At 39.9% G+C, this 7495-nt stretch overlaps 1 pseudogene; it reads right to left on the bottom strand.

The window, feature by feature from the left end:
- Positions 1–3807: 3807 nt before the first annotated feature.
- On the bottom strand, positions 3808–6612 carry LOC145516488 (microtubule-associated protein 1 light chain 3 beta pseudogene; annotated as a pseudogene).
- Between the last annotated feature and the right edge of the window lie 883 nt (positions 6613–7495).

Raw genomic sequence — 7495 nt, 5'->3', positions numbered from 1 at the left:
AAGGAAAGCTATGACAAACCTAGACAGCACATTAAAAAGTAGAGACATTACTTTCTCTAAGCTTACTAATATTTTCTTCTTAAATGTCTCATCTACTGCAATGGTCATCTGGTATGTTTTTCAACTCAGTTATTGTAATTTTTGTCTCTAGAAGTTTGATTTGGGTCTTCTATGTCTCTGCTTAGCATTTTCAATCTGTTGTCTCACTTCTTGAACATATGGAATACAGTCAAAATTATTGTTTTAAAGTCCTTGCTGTTCATTCCATCATCTGTGTTATTTTGGAGTCAGTTTTGGTTCATTGATTTTTCTCATCAAGATGGGTTGTATTTTCCTGCTTCTATGCGTATCTGGTTATTTTTTACTGAATGCTAGACATTGTGAATTTACCTCATAGGTTGATGAATATTTTTGTATCCCTATAAATATTTTTGAGCTTTGTTCTGGGATGTGATTAAGCTAACTGGAAAGAGTCTGAGCATTTCTGGGCTTCATTTTAAGATTTGTTCAGCAGAAGCAGAACTGAGTTTAGTCTAGGATTAATTCCTCCCTACAGGGGTAAGACCCTTCTTAGTACATTACCCAATGTCCTTTGAATTATAAGATTTTCCCCTCTGACTTTGGGGAACAAGCAGTGTTTTGGGGCTGTGTGCCCTGTGAGGCACTGTTCTCTATAATATTTTGGATCACTCTTTCCCCATCCTCAGAGAGTTTCCTCACGCTTATGTCTTAGGCAGTACACCGCTAAATATTCAAAGCATCCTCTGCAGGGTCTCTTCCTGTGTAGCTTTCTCTTCTCCAAAACTCTTGTTATGGTAGTTTTCCCAGGCTCCTAGCTCTGCTTAATTCAGAGAGACTATCAGCCTCCCCACTGCCCCTCTAGGCAACATAGCTTAAAACCTCTCTAAGGGCCGTAAGTTGGGCAATCATGGGGCTCTCCTTATTTTTTCCTGCTTCTTTGGGGATCATTATCTTTTGTTGTCTGATGTTCAATGTCTTAAATTTTTTTGTTTCATGTATTTTGTCCTTTTTCTTAAATTCAGTCCTTAGGGTAAATCTGGCCACTGTTAATCCATTTTAAGTAGATTAAAGTCTATTTTAAATTCCCTTTAGTTTTACATTGTCTTCTCCATTTTCAAGGTATCTGCCAAAATTCCTTTGAATTCCCGTGATCTCTCTTTGAATAGTAAACCTAAATGGCTACTTATCTTTAACACTGGGAATATTAGAACTATTACAGTAGAAACTCATTTTCATATGTCAATATCGAGCTTCTTTGAAATAACAGTATTATTTTCTTCCTTAAACTTACTCATATTTCGATTTTTCTCAAAAAGTGCTATGAAGCAACTCTTAAAGGTGAATTATGGAACTACCTAGCAAAGACCAAGAACTAGGACTATGGCTTTGTTGTAGTAAAGGAATATCACTCTCATACTTCTTTATAAAGCAGAAGTGTTGTTATCAATATTGTTACTGAATTTGCCATGGTAGTGTTTTCAAAAGTGAAGTAATGAGTACTTTAGTACTCTTAAACTTGTACAATAATGTACCAAAAAAGATATGCATCATTGTCCTCCAGAATTCTTTTTTTCTTGGCTGCACTGGGTCTTCATTGTGGTGTGTGGGCTCTGCAGTTGTGGCTTGAGGCTTGTGGGATCTTAGTTCCCTGACCAGGGATCAAACCTGTGTCCCCTGCATTGAAAGACGGACTCTTTTTTTTTTTTTTGTAGCAATGCTGGGTCTTCGTTGCTTCGAGTGGGCTTTTTCTAGTTGCAGTGAGCAGGGGCTACTCTCTAGTTGCCGTGCGAGGGCTTCTCATTGTAGTGGTTTCTCTTGTTGCAGAGCACAGGCTCTAAGGCACTCAGGCTTCAGCAGTTTCAGCACATGGGCTCAGTAGTTGCATCTCCCGGGCTCTGGAGCACAGGCTCAGTAGTTGTGGCACACGGGCTTGGTTGCTCTGTGGCATATGGGATCTACCTAGATCAGGGATCGAACCCATGTCTCCTACATGGCAGGCAGATTCATAACCACTGGGCCATCAAGGAAGTCCCATCTCCAAGATTTTTGAAGACCAAACAAATATAACAGCATGTTCCATTATTTGAATTGTATAGGCTTATATTCCATTATTCTCCTCCACTAGAGAAATGGCATATCCTTCATCTTTTTGGTAAAGTTTGGAGTTCAGTATTAATAAGGTATATTTAAGGATTTCCATGACTGAGTTACTGACTCCCCCACGCTTCCTGATCCACCAAAGTGGAGGATTCCAAGACCCCCTCACAGCTGCCCTTGACCGCCCCCACCTCTGTGCTCTCTGCCTCTCCTAGATGAGCTTCTCCACACCCCACCAAGGTGCTCCATTCAGCTCACCCTTCCTTAGAAAGCCTATCTCAATACCAAATCCAGGAAACGTTTCCAAAATTTCTCTTGGCCTCAACTCAGCTTTCCCTCTGGAAATTCCACTATATATTCTTTTTTTTTTCCTGCCACACCACACAGCATGTGGAACTTCCCCGACCAGGGATCAAACTTGTGCCCCTTGCAGTGGAAGCCGAGAGTCTTAACCACCAGACCACCAGGGAAGCCCTATATATTCTCTTTGACAGTTTTCTGTTGCACCTTTATTCACCTTAGTTTGTTAAAAATGTTTCTGTTTTAAAGATCCTATAGATAGAATGACCGCCCACTTAGTGGAAAACAATGTCACCCCTCTCAGCGTGATATTTTTGTCTTTGAAAAGCAGAGTGTCTTATAGGAACCTTATCAATCACACAGTAGTTACAAGAATGTCAGATATAATGATGCATACAATCTAAACAAGAAAAGCTATTTAAGAATTTACATACTGTAAAAATATGCACATTAGAAGTTAGCCATGTGGACAGATACAAGCAGCAGGAAGAGTAGCTCATTGGGATTGAAGGCCCATATGCAGTAATATCGCTTTTTCTTCCTATATATATTTATTTATAAGAATGCACTTATTTATTTCAATAAATAACTGCCACTGACAGATACAGGTTCTCCACACACATCCAAATACACAAGAGTAAATGATGACCTGCTACATGTACAGTTCCAAGTGGGTCTGTGATCCTGTGATAGCTCTCATTAAAATAGTACATAGTAAACCCCATGCAGGTAGTAGGAAGCACTGGGTATTTGAATTTTAATGCTTTTAGTTTTAGTATCCTGTAGTTTCCTACCTTTGTCCCAAAGAATGAAACCCATGTAACTGCTTCTGTATTCACCAAAGCAGGCACTATTTTGAGCTCTTAAGGGAATGGTCAAAACAAAAAGTGTCCTTTTTCTTCCTCTGTACTTTTTGAGAAACAACTTATGCTTAAAAAGATCCTCCTAAGGAGATTTCTCTAATCAAGGAAAATCGCTTCTGTAAGAAGTTGGCAGGTTCTGTGAACCTAGAGAGAAGACTTAATATCTCTATGGATGTTTAAATTACGAGTTCTTTTGGCGGAAAAAACATTAAAATAATTTGAAGGTCTATTTCATTGGCAACTTATAATTTTATTTTTAAACTTCTAAATTGGAAAACAAGACAGCCTAGGTTGAATAATAAATTTTCTCAATGCTGAATGTGCTCATCTGGAGCTAGGTTTTTTGCCTGAAATACCACAACCAACTTTCTAAAACTCCTAGGTAGGGACAGTACCGTTCTGATGATCTGTGATTAGATGAACTGAACAATCTCAATCAGTAACACCCTATTTTTATTCCTTGGTAAGGGTTTAAAATACTCTAGAACAGACTCATTTTTCTAGTCTTACATAGACAATTTCATTCTCAAGTCTCCTGAGAGGCGTATGCCATATACAAGAATCCATATTTATCCTTCTCACTTACACACACTTCACAAATTGGATGGACACACTTATTATGTCTATTCACTATCAGGAAGAAGATGATTAGTACTGAGCTGTAAGCACCTTCTGATTATCTTGAAGAGCTCATTCATGTTGACATAATCAGGCACTGGGAATATTGTTTTGTCCAGGACCAGAAGCTGCTTCTCAGCTTTGCATTTTTCTATTATCACCAAGATTTTGATAGGATGCTGCTTTCGGATAAGTTAGACATCTTCTACTCTGTTTGAAGGTTCTGAGCTGTTAGAAGGTTTTCTCCTGCAATAGCAACTTCTCTTGTTTTTCCTCAGCCCACAGTCATCCCACCTTTTTAAATCTTGTTTTAGAGTCTTTATTTGTATTTTGTTTGTTTGTTTTTGCTGTTTTGCATCTGGAGCAGCAATTCTCAAACTTTATGTGCATCAAAATAACCCCCAAAACTTGTTAAAACAGAGTGTCTGACCTCACGCCCAGAGTGTCTAGGGTCCAAGAACTTTGATCATGCTCCCAATTGATGGTGCATGGTACAAGGAAACGCTTTGAGAACCAGAAGCTTTGACTAGACTCACAGTCTAGGTCCTTTGAAGGCAGGGTCCATGTCCCTGCATGGACCTTCATTCATCTTTCATTCCACACAGTATCCAACACAGTGACTTGTAAAGAGCTGTTCAGTAGGATGGCCTCATTAGTAGTGAATTTCTGGACTTCAAAGATGTGTCATAGAAATTTCATACACATTAATGTTCTAAGGAAGAATCAGAGTTACAGCGAAGAACCCACAATGAGTGAAGGAGAGATGGTGATCCACTCCTAAGTCAGCCTGCCTCATCAGTGAATAAAGCAAAAGGGGAAAGTGTAAAGCTGGGTAATTTTCAATCAAACAGGCAGCAAGTGTTAGATTAATTATTTTAGTTATTATGCAAAAAAGTTTTTTTTAACTATAGCTTATTTCCAAGTGATTAATAAATTCAGCAAGAGTGTTTTATTAATTACTACTGGGAAAACCAATAGAATTGATGTACATCCAAAAATTGTCAGACATAGAAGTTAAAAAACCAGAGACCACCATGAGATAGGCAGTGGATGCCTGGCTTTGAGACCCACCTGTGCCCTTGATGCCCATGTGCATTCAGGTACTCAGTTTCTTCTTATGTAGAATGGGTAGCAAAACAATCATGTCTCCTTTTGAGAGATAAGTCCTCAAAAGAGTACCTGGCACACAGTAAGTGTTTGCTAAACAGAACAAAACACTAGTAGAGAAATGTAAAGTGGTGCAGCTGCTATGAAAAACAATACAGAGATTCTTCAAAGAATTAAAAGTAGAACTGCTGTATGATCCATCAATTCCACTTCTGGGTACTTATTTAATAAAAATGAAAACAGGATCTCAAAGAGATATCTGTACCCCCATGTTCATTGCAGTATTATTCATATTAGCCAAGGTATGGGAACAACCTAAGTAATCTCAATGGGTAAATGAATAAACAATGTGTGGTAACCATATACAATATAGTATTATTCAGCCATAAAAAGCAAGGAAATCCTGCCATTTACAACATGGATTGACCTTGAGGATGTAATGCTAAGTGAAATAAATCAGGCAGAGAAAGTCAAACACTGTAAGATCTCACCTACATATGGAATCTAAAACAACAACATCAAGTCAAAACAAAAACCAAATTCATAGAAACAGAGAAATGGGGGTGGGTGAGGGAGTCAAAAGTTTCAAACTTTCAGTGTTAAATAAGTCCTGTGGCTATGTATAGCACAGTGACCATAGCTATTAATAACTTATTGTATATTGGAAAGTTGCCACGACAGTAGATCTTCAAAGCTCTTGTTAAAAACAACAGTAAAAAAATAAACTAATATGGAATCTTTTCAGGTTAGTCTATGCCTTTGGTGATCACATTTTGTCCACCTGAAATTTAGAACAAGGATGATAGATACTCAGGCCACTCCTGGGAATAAAAGACTTTCCAAAAATTCTGTGATTCTCCAAACAGGGGTTACAGAAGCCACTGGCAGTGTTTTGTATACAGAGAATGTTCTGGACACCCCAGGTTGTCTGGTTCATATCTGTGTATTCCCAGCTCCTCTCTTCCATTTCCCGCCAAATATCCTGCCACCCCAGGAACGGAGAGAGAATGAGAACAGGAGAGGTAAAACTCGCATCTTCATCAGCTTTTTCAGTCATGATGTGAGTGGATTTTTGTGGAATGGAAGTAATTTCATGGTAATGATCCCCACTGGAGCCCAAGAGAGTCTACATCTTGGACCTGATGTTTCATGGTGTTGGCTAGTGTGTATAAACAGAATAACCAACGGAAACCCAACCAACACACAGGCAATCTCTCAGCAATGTTCTTCCTTTTAAAACATGTTAATGTTTCCACTGAGAGCCCTGGAATTTACTGTACATTTTTGCTTTTGCTTCTTATGGCAGCAAAGGGAGGCACTTACAAGTAAGGGACTCATAAAGTGCAAAAATCACTCAGAGATGATGTTTGTCCAGCTGGACTTCTGCAGTGAGAAACACAATTCAAGAACACAACTGAAGGCAAGGAGCCAGTCCCGAATTATGGATGCAAAGATTGGACAAAGGCAGCAGAAAGGGAAAAGACCAGGTGTCAGACTGCTAGTCTTTCTGCTCCTTCTCACCTGGCAGTGTTGATCCCACTCATGCAGAAGGCAGCCAGCCCCCCAAGAAGCTCCAGAAACTGCCTACGCCATCCTTCTTCTTCATGCTCAGACATACACTCTGTCCTTCCTTCCTTCCTCCCTCCCTTCTTTCTTTCATTCCCTCCTTCATTCCTTTCTTTCTTCCCTGCCTTCCTCTCTCTCTCTCCTTTCTTTCTTTCTGGATTTCTTTCTCTCTCTTTTACCCTTCTTCTTTTGTCTGAGCTATCTCTCTTGTTATAGAGATTTCCAAACATACACAAAAGTAATGAGAAACACATAACAACTCCCCAGCTATCTATCACCTGCCTCAGGTATATCAACTCTGGGCCAGCCTTGCTCTCCTAGCTCTCCACCCCAACTCCTCCTGCAGCCCAATGTTTTCCTGCAGCATTTTAACATAAATCCCCAAATGTCACTCTTACATGTGTCATTATGTCTCTCTAAGAGAAATTTACTTTTTAAAAACCTAGCCAGGCTTCCCTGGTGGCTCAGTGGTGAAGAATCCGCTTGCCAATGCAGGAGACGCGGATTCGATCCCTGATCCAGGAAGATTCCACATGCTGCAGAGCAACTAAGCCTGTGAACCACAACTACTGAGCCTGTGCTGTAGAGCCCGGGAGCCACAAATACTGAAGCCCGAGTGCCTGGAGTCCACGCTCCTCAACGAGAGGAGTCATTGCACGTGACAGCTAAAGAAAAGCCTGCACAGCAACGAAGACTTAGCACAGTCAAAAATAAATAAATAAGGTTTATTTTAAAAAAAACGAACAAACTGAAATACATTAGTATACTTTTCAAAATTAGCTATATTTCCTTGCTGCTGCTGCTAAGTCGCTTCAGTCGTGTCCGACTCTGTGCGACCCCATAGACGGCAGCCCACCAGGCTCTGCCGTCCCTTGGATTCTCCAGGCAAAAACACTGGAGTGGGCTGCCATTGCCTTCTCCAT

Source organism: Giraffa tippelskirchi, chromosome 1 (assembly GCF_054371585.1).
Source record: "Giraffa tippelskirchi isolate mGirTip1 chromosome 1, T2T-mGirTip1v1.2.pri, whole genome shotgun sequence".
Lineage (NCBI taxonomy): Eukaryota > Metazoa > Chordata > Mammalia > Artiodactyla > Giraffidae > Giraffa > Giraffa tippelskirchi.
Note: the sequence above shows the minus strand (reverse complement) of the source record. Positions and strands in the feature narration are given on the sequence as shown.